The sequence below is a fragment of the Spea bombifrons genome, chromosome 13, assembly GCF_027358695.1.
Source record: "Spea bombifrons isolate aSpeBom1 chromosome 13, aSpeBom1.2.pri, whole genome shotgun sequence".
Taxonomy (NCBI): Eukaryota; Metazoa; Chordata; class Amphibia; order Anura; family Pelobatidae; genus Spea; species Spea bombifrons.
The window spans coordinates 25,171,037-25,185,072 of record NC_071099.1 but is presented as its reverse complement, the minus strand read 5'-3'; the positions used below and the strand labels follow the sequence as shown (position 1 = coordinate 25,185,072).

The window sequence follows — 14,036 nt, the reverse complement described above, 5'->3', positions numbered from 1 at the left end:
ATTTTCACTGAAAAGCAAAGATATGTATTCCTTTGTCATCAATGGGATGAAAAGCCTCATAGCTGAAGAAATTTAACATTCTGACCCACAGATCATAGAAAAGACTTGGTAAGGGCAGCTAGAGTTTGTACGGCTTTAGGATTTCAGGGTCAAAATAGGTAAGGGTCCAGCGGGTTATAGCCCACAAGATGGGCCATGGAAGCCATAGTACATTCTCAGGCCCTGACTGTGAACTGAACAATGAACACAAATGCAACAGAAGATGCCTCTCGGAATTGTTTGTCTTAATAAACACGCTGCCTGCTCACATCTGTGCCTGTTTCCCAATGCTCTTGCATGCCTAATCAGAAGTCTAGTGTTTTTTGATTAAGTGATCATGCCCTGCAACTTCCTAATTGATCATATTCCATAATTAATTGTGAAGAGATGAAACCCTGCTAGGGGTTACGGCACTACTGGACTGGAAGAGGGCTGTTGAACTAGAAATGACGTCCACTTGTGGTTATCACCCGCCATTCTAATCTATGAGACGGGGAGAGACAAGAGAAAGATGTAACAATGAAACTCCATTCATACTTTACCTGCCTGTGGCATTATGGTGTCGGGGAGGCCAGGCCCAGTATACCAGTACTGGTTTTACTCCCCTGTATACAGTAATCAAGTGTTGTTACACAGTCTTGTTTTCCGTTACTGGAAATTCATTAGCTGCTCCCCTGGAAATGGAAATAATTAACTCACTGAATGCTGAGAGCATGCGTTCCTTGCTCTGCCCCCTTAAGCAGAGATGGAGCCAGGAGTGAACAGAGATTTGGTGTTGACCTCATCTATTTGGCATTCAGAGTAATTAGAAATCTAGCTCTCTTTACTGGGGAAAAAAATAGAAAACTGTATCTGATTAAAAGTCAAAATCTGCATTTAAATGGTAAAATCTCCCTGCGTGGAAGACACGGAGGAGCCGAGGGCTGGCAGGGCTGGGACCTTACGCTCTCTCTTCCTATTACACTTCTTGCGCTGAATTATTATGCAAATGCAATTCCATGTCTCATTAAAGAATGGAAGCTGCTGATATTCGGGACGCGGGGAGAGAGGGGCAATCAGCGTTACTTGGCCTGAGCGCGCATCTTCGTTTGTTGCATTCTTTCTAAAGCTCACAGGGCCATACGCATTTTCTTCACGAATACAGAGTTGTCCAAACCTCAAAGGTGTCTTCTTGGTGTGTACAGAATGTAGAGAACTTTCTAAAAATCATAGATCCTTCTTTTATAGGGGTTGAGAATTTTCTGTAGCATTTAGTAGACGAGGCATATCCACGTAATTCTAAATATAACCTTTTGGGATTAGCAATAATGTTTTTAGGAGCCATATCACCCTGGCTTCTTGTAGTTGGCAAGACCTGTCCTCATCTACCATAAATAAGCCTTTGCCACCTGTTTTGTGCGGTTAAAGAGGTTTAACTAAAGAGATTGTTAAAATCCGCACACCATCCTCATCCTTATTTCTTTCTAGCTTACTCATACGAGTATGCGACGCTTCTCCCCGATCCTCCCAGGCCACTCGCCTCCCTCTTACCTTTAAGGAAAAAGGCATCCGCCTGACTGCGTTCCAGCAATCAGCGCAGTGGAGCACAAACCGAGACATCCTTATTTACTAACCCTGAGAAGTAATGAGGTGCTGGGGAGTTGTGTTTGCAGATAAGTGAACTTTAATGGCTTTCAATAGTCATTAACCAAAGACGGTGTAATACAACAGTGGAGACGAGGCCCTTCCTTCAGGATCGTTATTCGTGCAACATGGTTGTTATTATGTTTAGTACTTGACACTTGGGATAATTGTATTAACATGAGGAATAAAAGCGAGAGTGAGTATCTACAAACCAAGATTATCCTCCACAATTATTCTCAAATACATAAGTGTATAATGTTCATATTCTTACCTTTTCTTACATATTTTAAAGCGTTATTGTCTGGGTTCTTTTTATTGTCTTTGTTAATCACATTACAGTATATGGTAAAAGTCCCAGAATTACGAGATTCTATCCAATATGTCCTTAAAATAATAGCTTTTCATTAATATTCTTTCCAATTATGCGTGCCCACCCCATACAATATTTCACAATACCCCGCTAAATACTCTTTCCACCTCTGGTCTTAATCCTATTTATAGCTCCCCCCCTCGCGAATGTGTAATTACCTTCCCGACTTCCAAAATGTCAGTAAGCAGCTGTTCCGAAGGAAGTGAAAACAGGGCAGTAATGAACAGCCACCAGGCACACGCCAGAGAGGTGAAGGCTCGTGTTTTTTTGCTGTAGCTGTTAATCCATAGGATGTAAAGGCAGGAAGTCCTGCATCCCCAGGTACTGGCAGCGATGATGTCACAGTGTTTGATTTACAAAACTAGCCCCCCCCCCGCGATGTATATACCTATCCCGCGCATGTTTAAATTCCCTCACTGTATTAACCTCTACCACTTTTGCTGGGAGGCTGTTCCACTTACCCATCACCAGCTGGATTATGCCCAGAACACATGGCTCACATGCACAGACAGTAAAATGTTTCATTGTGTCCTGGTGGTATGGCAATGTCTCCACTGTTTTCACGGTACTACAGGGGATACAACCCTGTGAGCTTGTTACATGAACGCAGCACGGAACCGATGAAATGAGTCATTTAATTACTTATAACCGGCACAAAACAACATTTCTGTGTGCTTGTTATTCCTAATTAAAGCGCTCATTTTGATTTGCATCTCGCCCGCTCCACGTTCTCTTCTCACTTTCTAGAGGTATCTGCCCGACGCACTCACACAAAAGCTCCTATTAATATCTTGTTTATTTTCCGTGAGAGACGGGTACACGGCAGCTGCTGCCCGGGAAGACACACAGCGGGACTAAGTAAGTCGACGGTCGCTGTACGCGATCAGCCCTTCGTCAGCGAGGATTTTCTTCAGCGTTATGGTGCCCCTCTTTCCTCTGAAGGAGGTGTATGTTGGGTATGAGGGTATCACAGGGTTCTACAGCCCTAAAAGCCCCAAGAATGTGTACAGAGACAGCAGGAAATGAGTTTCTAAATAAAATGTGTAAATATTCTAAATAAACATAAAAAGTGTCGCTCTTTGGCCAATTCAAACGTTAGGAGGGATGTAATTACCGACAGACTAATCTAATGGATTTTTCTATTGCTTAGACTTTACCTCCAGCTGCTCCGTGTCTTCTGGCAGACAGCACTGCTGGGTCTCCTGTGCATGCTTGCATGACTCCCTGTATGCTTGTGTGCCCCCCGTGTATTCTTTTATAATGGTATGGTCCAAGATCGAATGCCGCAGGAACCTGTAACTGTGGCAATGGCTAATATGCCATCAGCTGAAAATGTGCCAGATACAAGTAATTGTAGCGCACGGGGAAGCTGGGGAGGTTTCAATGGTTAAATACCACCTCTACTGAGAGGCTCTTCAATGGAAAAGGAAGCCACAAGGACATTTGCAAGTGTTGTGAGTTCTTTGCTGTTGGCGATTAGAAGCTCACACACACAGGATGTTTCCACTGGCACGCAATTAACACCGAGACAGATGCATCTGCCGTCTCGCTGCAGCAGACGATGCGCTGCAGAAGCTAAACGATGTGTTTGGAATATTTTTTTTCGCGGTTTGGGATATCACAAATAAATGGGAAAAATGGGGAAAGGTTGTCTGAGCGCCACGTCGAGAAACGTCTCGCTGTTTCCCATGATTGAAAAGCTTCGAGTAACCTTCTTCGAAATGTCACAGTAAACGGCGGTGTTAATAAGGTGTCCGCATATGCAGGCCACATCGGTCACGTCTTCAGGCCAAGGAGCTCAAATGAGAGTTCAAGCAAAACATTACAAGACAACTCTCATAAGTCTCTGCCAGCTGTGAGGCAAACCATGCAGCTGCTGGCAGGGGCTGATGGGGGTTGTAGTCCGGTAACAGCTGGAGAACTTTTTGGGGGTTTTGTGAAAACATTTAACTCTTTGGTGCAACACACAGCAAATCTTATGGAAGAAAAGGGGTTAAACACGGAACGGGCAAAGACAAAAAGTATGGTAGCAAAGTGGTGTTATCCCTGTGGCAACCAGCGGAATTGTCCAATCAGCAGGCACATTCAATCTGTTGCTATGGTGATAAAACTAGTTTTTTAAACTTTGCACCAGAATTACTTTTCAAACATTGCATTTTGATGGAGTAGTGGAGACGTGGAACAGTTACAAGCCAAACAGCCGTGCCAGTGGTAGGAATGCAGATTGGTTTAATTAGGCATAACGCCTGCTTATGCGGCTTAATTAGAGTGAGTTTTTCATTTTGATGTTGGAAAACCCCCACTGGTGGCATAAATTTGGCCCAGTGGAAGCAGCACGAGTGGGGGGTCTCCTACCTCCAGCTCTCCAGCTACGGGATTGTTTTGTCAGCGGGACCCGCTTCAAAGACTAAAATTAAATCAACACATAACAGGGCGATGAAAAATTAAACTGTATTTATATAACTATCAAGGGGAATCCGGGCAGAAATATTACGGCTTGCGAAGAGAAGATCGGCTTCCAAGATGAGATCATCTTTGTGATTCGGCGGAGGTTGCCAAGAGCCGATCTCTCCCCATATGTCCCATCACTAGCCCTGACTTTCAGCGGCGTTAACGTCGCCGGGATGCAGAGGGGAGTAGAGGATTGCAAAAAGATATGCTTTTTCCTCCCCAGTCTTGCAGTCACTGTATCAGAGACATAACATGGCAGCCCTATCCCCCTTTCATACCTATTTGAAAAATGGCGAAAGATGCTGAAAATTAGCAGGGGTTGTGTATTAAAAGTCACTTTGGTGAAAAGTTATAAAAAATGGTCATTATGGCAACCGAGGCCTTGCGGTTCCATCAGTTGCTATGGCAATAACATCACTTTTTTAAGGTTTGCACAAGAATCACCCCCCCAGGCTCTTCTTGGGAAACCTGCCCCTTACAGTGACCTATCCCTGTGCTTAGTATCTGCTAAGCTACAGGTGCCAATAGTCCTAATTGATTGGGACAGTCCCTACCACTCCACTTATGGTTATGATTGAACCAGACGTTATGAAGTTAATTATTTGTTAATAGTTAATTATTTGGCCAATCCAATCTGCCATTTGCTAATAATGCCAAAAAAAATCTAGTTTTGAACGTTCTGTACTGGTGATAGTGTCCCTGACCAGAATTTAAACACGGTTTCCGCAATACCACCTCTGCTGATCAGCTGAACTATATATATATATTATATATAATTTTCTCAATTATAACATGCTGGATACCGCAAGGCAACATTATACCTTTTAAATCCTTCCAAAACGCCCAAGATGTGGAATTATTGTGTTTTTTTTTTTTATTTTAATGAAAGAATTCTCGTGCGTTCCCAGCAAACCTCATCTGCCACCGGCAAGGTTCAGTCAGGGCAGGAGATGTCGATGGGGTATCGCTCCGGTAAGGTGGAAGAGTTAGATGACAAGAGACCCGGGAATCTTACAGCAGTCCTATAAATCAGTCGCAATCTGCGTCCCGGCCGCTCGATTTGAGCTACATTTATGCAAGTAACACTTTCAGCTTTCTCAGAACAAATATTTCACCGGCCGGGCAGGTTTAATGCGGCTCGGGGCGTCTGCGGCTCCGCTTTACTGCCAAGAAATGTCAGCCTTCTTCCCTCTCTCGCCGTTCGTTATTATTATTTTTTTTTTATAAAAAAACCCTACTTCGGTAGAGTAGTTAATTCAGCGAACGCGATGGGGTTTTCCTTGCAGTCAGGTTTCTATGGGGCCAGGGTTAAAGGGCAGATCTGGTAAACACTGAATGCTTACACATGGGTTTTATGATCACATCGCATGCTGCTGGATTTCCTGTCTTCACGCCTTAAGCTCCCGGCATTAATCCTTAAAACCTTTTGGTTTTGGGATTATAGTGTCGTTAAATTAAGATTTTCTGAGAATAGGTGCAAGGTGTCTTAACTCAAGGTCCTCAGTCAACCCCGTTCTATTAAGGGATGATCACAGCCTTTACATTGATTGTAAGCTCACGCGTAGGGTCCTCTTTACCTGATGTGTCGGTTTGGTCTGTTAATTCTAGATTTGTCGGACCCTTTGAATGTAGGGATAGAAAGAAGTGCTGTGGATATTGTTGGCACTATATAATTCAATCAATAATAAAAATAATATAATAATAATAGTAATAATAATAATAATATCATAATAATAGTAGTAATAATAATAGTTAATAATAATAGGCTTTTACTGCGTTATCATAGAAGACCCATGCAAACGGGTCTGCCGTCTGAGAGTCCATATTTTGGCCCCATTTGGCCCCCGTCTAGTCTGCCTGTTTCTCCTGCTCTAAAGACTCAAACCTTAAACAGTTGTTGGTCTCATCTTAGATTCAGGAGCCATATGCCTATCCCATGCATGTTTAATATTCCTCAGTGTATACCCTCTACCACTTCTGCTGGGAGGCTGTTCCATTTATCTACCAGTCTCTCGGCACAGTTAAACATTTTTACATTACATTCTATTAGGAATAAGAAGAATAACCGAAAGAGGAAACCTCACAGAGTTAATATGATTTAATATTATAGCCCATGGTGTCTCAGCCGTGCTAACATTTGCTTTCTGTGTTTGTGAGGTCAGCGTGGGCCGCGCTATGCATATGTGACAAACAGATCCGCGGGAAACTGCTGTGCTCTGCAAATTGTACATGCGCCATTGTTTTATCGCCAGTCCCTCCTGATCTTGGGATTGGCTGACCTGGCCAAATCATACGGATTGTGCTTAACCCTTTAAAGTCTTCTTCATCTTGAATAGAATATTTGTATAACTCGCGTAACTAACTGCGATCACACATCGATGTTTGAAAAGTTACAGTTCTGGGAGATTTTTACAAACTTTCTTGCAATTTAAAAAAACAAAACTTTTTTAGTGTTTTTCTGTCTTTTCGATGATCCATATTGACCTTTTAATTATATTATTATATTATTTTACTGAAACCATCCGCTGCCGCATACACAGAATCATACATATTCATTATTCACGGAAAGTCCGTGAATTCATGTAAACCGGATAAAAGCGCTGAAAATTTCCTGCATAATGTTTTTTTTTTTGCTGAATTCTCTGGGTTTGATTTAGTATCTAATAGTATATAATACGCCATATCAAGGCTGCAGCGCGTCACATGTCGAAAGGCTTTCCACTAAATAACAAATTACCCCCCCGTATGTTGGAGATGCAACTGAGAAAAAAAATGCGTTAATTAATAATAAACCCGTTTAAAAAATGTTTTACATCATATACTGTGATCCGGGGAGGAATAAAGTATTTATGTGCGTTACCTTGAAACATTCTTTTATGTATTGCTAAGGGATTGCACATAATGGCTCAAAAGGCAGAGAAATAAAAAAAAGAACACATGAAAAACATTATCAAGCATAGAAAAGTTAAATAAATGGGAAACGTTATTGAAGAATGTTACTTTTTATCATTTCGTGTAAAAAAAGAGGGTATTTTAAGCAATCTTTGTGTCCTCATAAAAATCATAAAATAAGTGCATTTCTTCTTATAGAGATACTGAAACAAACTAGCGATTCTCATGCTGCATAATAAATGCCCGGGGGGGGGGTAATAGCCGAATATTGGGACAGATAGCATAATAAAAAATGTTTTTTTTTATTAAATATTATGCGCCTCTACACGTAGCCTTAAGGATAACTTTGTTATCACAACAGCGAGATAGAATTACAAATAAATGTAATTATAATTATTTCATTATAAATAATTGGAAATATCTCATTTTAAATAAATATATATATATGGACAGGTCATTTAATGAGCATGGTGGTAGGACCGGCCGCCACACGCAGTTATTCAAAGTTTTTTTTTCCGCCTCCGACGTCCATTACAATGTACCGTTCATTTCTGTCACTAATAATATGTCTGTAGGGCTGAAATGAAGGGAGCTTATACAACATACTAATACTATTATTGATCCCGGAGAGATTGCAAGGTAGAAGTAATAGGATTGCGTTATTAAAAGGATTTTTTAAAGTTCTGGGTGTCATCTGCTTGAATAGAAAATGGCGTAATTGTCGTGTGCCGCGATAAACTCTTCTGATGTTGATGGAATAACCAGGGAGTGCGCGTGTTTAACGCTTTACCTCCCGAGAGGTTGGAGGAATTCTTAGAATTGATAGCAAAAAACAGCTCCCTTGAAGCTCAGGTAGGGAAATTCATGGCAGAGCATGATGAGCATGAGGACTTAAATGACTTCTTAAAAAATTAGTAATTAGTAATTAGTTAAAAAAACAAAAACCAATGTCACGCTTAAAATCTGGGGAAAGTGTTGAGCGTGTGAGAGTCTAGGACTCTTCCTGGAAATCCAGGAGTGTTTTCAGCTATGAATTACCTACTATGGATTAACTCTGACAGGCCTAGCTTGGCATGTCTCACTGGCAGTCAAAAGGTTAAACCACATGTCAGCTTCTAAGAGTACAAGGGGTCCAAACAGCTGACAGAGAAGGTGTTTTTGAGCCGACGGGTGCCAAAGATAGGCTCCTATGGATAAGAAGGGTACCAGGGTGTCAGCCCAGGCAGAGGCTGCAAGTCCCCAGCCGGGAGCTCATGCCTCCATCCATCATATGAAGCTGTCATGTTCACCCAACAAGCGCTGATCTATTAGCCTCTCCAGAGCATCTTATTAAGCTGGAGCAATTGATGAAGATCGTTCGGGTGCCACTCAGCCTCCTCAAACGTCAGCCTCCAAATCACTCCTGAAATGTAATTAACGAGCCAAAGAAACCGTCTAATAGAGCATCCGACAGGAGGCAAACACAGGCAGCCATGTAATATGACATGTATAGCGTAGGACTGGTGAGGCCGAGAATGCCATTGGAAGTCATTGTCCGTTCCATTACACAGCAAGTCTGTCATCAGGAACGTTAGTTAACGTGGAAAATCTTTGCCCACCTTTGACTTTTTCTCCTTTTATGTTTTCTTTGTTTTATTTTATTTATACAATTAAATATATAAACCCATTTCCTGCTGTTTCTATACAAATGATTGGGGCTGTAGAACCCGTTCTCCAGTGTCCCATGCTGTCTCGCCAACAAAGAATACATATAAAACTACTTTGTAAGTATCTTAATATGCATTCTTTAACCTGTTAAAAAAGCGTTTGCCTTTAGGAGAAGCTGCAGCACAACGCTCCACAATATGGTCCCTTTTTTGCACCACCAATAAATCAGTGGGAGTGCTTTCTGTGTATGATCACGGTGGGTCTCATTGGACCACCCCAGAACTCCCACTTACCCAGTGCATATCAAAGGGGGACCACATAGACGTTGAAAGGGTACCCAGTTATGATGGGTCAAAGAACCAGTATGTTAAAGAAAGCCAAGTTCAATGGAAACTTGACGTTAAACGTTATCTAACGATTGTTGAGCGTAATTTGAAGTATAATCCCATTGGGTGAAATTATAGAATGAATGTGTCGGTGTTCTATAAGTAAACCAACAAAATAACAAAATAAACTCAGCAGGACCTTGTGATTTGCTGAGTGTTCCTTTAGAACTTCCGCAGCTCACTGAATTCCATGCTGGACCATTCAAGATTGATGTCACGTTATTGCTAACTTACTCATTAGTTTGTGTTACGATTGCATTATTGTATCATCATCATTTAATAACAATATATATATCAAAATCCTATTGACCAGGAGTATTATATCCAAGGCCATCACCTCTGCCTGTTCTAGAAGACCTAAGGAACATCTGCTAATTTCCCAGTTTTAACAGTTTCTAACTGAATTGGTTAAGTATTATTTATTAGTGTTTTCTATTTTTTTTTTTCTCTGGGAGACAAATCCTCATTAAAATGGTAATTCTTGTGTGGTTTTTTTTTTCTTTTTTAATTAGATGTAATTTCTTTTGAAAACATCAGGGATCAGGCAGCTGTCAGTGGGAGAACCGTCAAAGGTGGCGTGCGTGTTTAACTGATTAAAACAGTTATTAGCGAGGGCTCTTGGTAGGTTGGACGCTATCAGAGCTGGGTACCCGTAGGCAAATCTTCCTTCTAAACACACGCTGATTAGTGTTAACTCTTCCACTGCCACATTATCCTGAAATGCAGATAATTTTGTAGGGGGGTTTTGCTGACCATACACATCATCTCATAACTTCTGTTTGTGGAAAAAGAAAAACATATTTTAGGCTCGGGTTGTGTTTTAAGCACTCTGTCATTAACAGTTGCTATGTTTGGCTACAAAGGGCTGTGGCAGGAAAAGTATTATTTTGGGACATCTGCTATGGCTTCCAGACCGATATAATATTGTAGTTGGATGCTGCTGCCATGTCTCTATCCCGTGGCAAAATTAATTTTTTTTGTTAAACTCAGCCGGAATTCAGTAATAATCATAGTTCCTGTTGGGTTTAAATGTCTTCATTTACATGGATTTTATGTAAAAAAAAAAACGATGAGCTGAGACTATGCAGTTTGGAATAGCAGGTAATGGGGATGGCATATAAAATATACTATATGATACATTTGAATAGAAAACTGAATTCTGATTGGCTTGTTGGCATTACTGGCCAATCAAACGCCTAGATTCCATATCATGATCTCTGACCAGAACGTGCACGGTTGAGAAAATTGGCTGGTAAAAAAAAAGCAACCTCTACATATATATTTAAAATAAAAATTCTCACATGAAATAAAAAAATTCTTACATGAAATCTTCCACATAAGCCAAACTGAACCGTCTATTTAACCTGTACCTCCCAACATGGTCAAAAGAGACCCTTTAATTTTAGGGGGAGTGGTTGGAGGTGTGCCTGGGGGTGGGGCTTTACACAGATTTTTCAACATGACATATTTATAGCTGTTTATTTACCAATTCAACATATAATCACCTTTTTTTGGTCTTTCTATACATGCTTTTGTGGATTTTAGGGCTGTAGTACCCCTCATACCAATGAAACAGACCAGACATCCTAAATTGGGACAGTCGGTAGATATGCTAACAGAACCCTGAAGCTCCGTGTTTACTCAACATTGAAATCAGCGTTAAAATGCCAAATCTAATCATTCTCATTTTTGTACCAATCATCGCTTGTAAGCATAACCAGAGCTACACGATGATCAATTTCTCGCAGTGTCGTGGACCCTCCCTCCTACATCAGCGAAAAGCCGCAAACAAACACAGTGCCAAATTACCCTCCTTATTGAAAGTCATTTTATGAATAAAACAATTATTCAAGTAATTGAAAAAATGTGTTGTTAAATTAAATGTGGTGCTTGCTATTAAAATTTGAGTGCTTTCTGGTGCTGGCGGCGTGAGCCTGTAATTATACTGCTGCTCTCTCTCCTGCTTTTATTGGTTTTTAATCTCTTTTCGTGGCGTCTCTCGGATGATATTTTACTGTACAGAATAATATTCCTCTCCTAGGGAAAAGCTCAACTGATTTTACCTTCTCTCCATGTTGTTATTTTTTTTTTGGCATTTTTAATCCTTACTTTTAACTCTTTCTGATCAAATATAGTTTTGCGGTTTGTTGGACTATAAGATTTGTAACATATTTTGTGGAATGATTTACTGTTTTGAAGATGAAAGAACAAAAACAAACAAAAAAAAGAGCAAAATTAAAGCAAACGTGAAGATTGTGCCAAGGTATTAATCATTTTTTAACGTCTACATATACATATATACATTTTTCAGTGACTTGTAAAAAAAAATAAAGAAGACAGCAGGTCACCTTAGCTTGGACAGATATTAAGCATTACATGCCTTGTGATGAAAAAATTTATTAATGATACCATTGATGTTCCTACATTCCAAGTCAGACTCATTGCTCATGAGAAGATAGTGGTGTCCTGAAACAGGCACACATCCCTCAAATGAACCGAGTCAGTAACCCAAGCATTTGTCTTTTGTACAGGGCTCCTGCGGGGTTAATGACAATACAGAGGAACATAGAAGGTGTTGCCTTTTACAATTAAATAAATGGTCCATATTCTGTTCTTAAATGCAAGCTCTTTAAGAATGTATTGAGGATTTTATCAGAATCTTCCATTAAGGTTTATCTTCGATGATATTAACATTATCATCACAAATCATTACTTTCTTCAAGCCAAGGAGAACAATTAGTTGCCAGGACAAGACAATTGAAATAACCATATTGGTCCAAGAGAAGATAGAGAAGGTACCTTTTGTTGGGCCAACAAAGGAAAAGATGCACATAAGAGTCACATAAGCATTCAGGATCTCAGAGGTCTCTTCTACACATGGAGCCTTTATCAGGCAATCCTTTGGATTCAAAGGATCTATCTAGAACAACCATTTCAATTAGGGATCAGATCATAAACGAACAGCTGATCCTTACCTACCCAAAATTCAAAGTGTTTCTTTTTTTTAAATCATCTAAAATATGAAGAATTATATATTAAGCCATAGAGCTATAAAGCTTCTTCTGTTCAAATCTATATAAGTCTTGTGAAATTTTTCGCTTCATTGTTACCAGTAGCTTCATACAGTCATGTTCTTCAGCAAATTGAAATCATTAACCTCACATTACAAGATTTTAGACTCTTAATAATTTAATCAACTTGTATAATTTGTTTATTTCTTATACCTAATTATCCGTGGGATTCGTACTAAACTGAGCTCCTCTTTCCTTTGGAAACTACAGAAAATGATTTCCAGTTTTGGGAGTTCCTCAATAAACCAAATTAAAAAAGATAAATATATTTTTGGAAACGTAGAGAACCATATTTATTTCCTTGATTGGACTTCGGATTCTCATGGACTTCTAACAGTCTTCCAATTATCAGAAGTTGGACTGAAGATTCTACCCCTAATAGAGAAGTAATGTCCACACCTGGGATTTCCCAGGGTGGGCTAGGGTAATGTCTATTCTTCTCTTCTTCTTAAGGAAATAGCTTTGTTTTTTGATGTACGTTTACCAGTTCCCGCTTCTGTAACTAAGGCATTTTGGTGCTTCAAGTTGTCGGAGAAAGTTCCACAATAGTTTGAAACCATAGAAATATGTAATGTATCATGGGGTCCAAACATGTCTCGCTTCTCCATGTCCATGATATGAAAGGACGATCAACAAAAGGACCTTACATTTTCCATAGTACAGGAGGTAGAAGCTCACGGATTGATTGTAGAATCTTTAAGGTGCACTTGAAGGATGTGTTCTCAGGTAATGAAAATGTCAGTAATATCCCATGTAATTGCAGCAGAATTTACCTGCTGGGCTAGTAATATAGGGGTCAACAATTTTAATCATATAAGTGCATTGCTCAGCTCTCCTGTAATGAGGAGCCTTATTGCCTCTGCCATACTAAAAGTATATGTTTGATTTTGATTGCTGACATTGGGAGTTATTGAAAGACCAAGGCTTTGGAAGAACATTACTACTGTAACCCAAAATAATTTATGGATAGAACTCTGTAAATTCCTCTTTTGTTTCTCTACAAAAACCTGATTGGGTTCTACAAGTCTAAACTCATAGAGGTCATTTGTGGACCCCTATGAAAACACAGTTGACTGCTGTGTAGCTTCCACTTAAAACATCATATCAGGAGATTCCTATAAGCATTCGCAGATATTTTTAGTGCTTTCCTTTGGGAGCTCTGAAGCTGTTCTCTCTAATGCTGACGTCTGGTTCCTTACCTGCTGGGAGCTGACACAGGGTTTAGGAAGGAAGAGTTTTATTGCTGCCACTTTACCAAAATCATTGTATCACATGCTTTTTTAAAGCAATTTTGAAATAGTGAATCTGGCTTTGGAGCAGATATGGGGTTATTGTGTTTTTTTCCATGTGAGAAAAACCCTACTTTCCGTAGACACTTGCTGGTGTAATTACCACTTTTACCATCTGGGTATTTTCGAAAGCTATAAACGATCATAGCTTAAGAGCATGGTTAGTAAGGATATTTCCCAGTAGCTGTGTTCAAGGCGAATCAAGGCGTTATTACGCATGTTAAACCATGATTCTAAGGTGTGTTCAGGATTGTGCAATTGGGCAGCT

The 14,036-nt window shown here is 40.1% G+C and overlaps 1 protein-coding gene across 23 annotated transcripts in view; it reads right to left on the bottom strand.

Moving 5' to 3' along the window:
• Positions 1–14,036, bottom strand: part of RPL38 (ribosomal protein L38) — a 265,046-nt gene that overhangs the window by 131,130 nt on the left and 119,880 nt on the right. The window contains exon 1 of one of the 23 annotated variants that reach the window (XM_053454034.1): positions 7,897–7,901. The exons of 19 other annotated variants lie outside the window; for them this stretch is intronic. The gene's annotated coding sequence lies outside the window, so the exon portion shown is untranslated. Of the gene's footprint in view, positions 1–2,194; positions 2,199–2,789; positions 2,795–7,001; positions 7,006–7,896; positions 7,902–14,036 lie in introns of those variants that run through there. 3 more of the 23 variants (XM_053454056.1, XM_053454026.1, XM_053454036.1) reach the window with 3 other exon arrangements.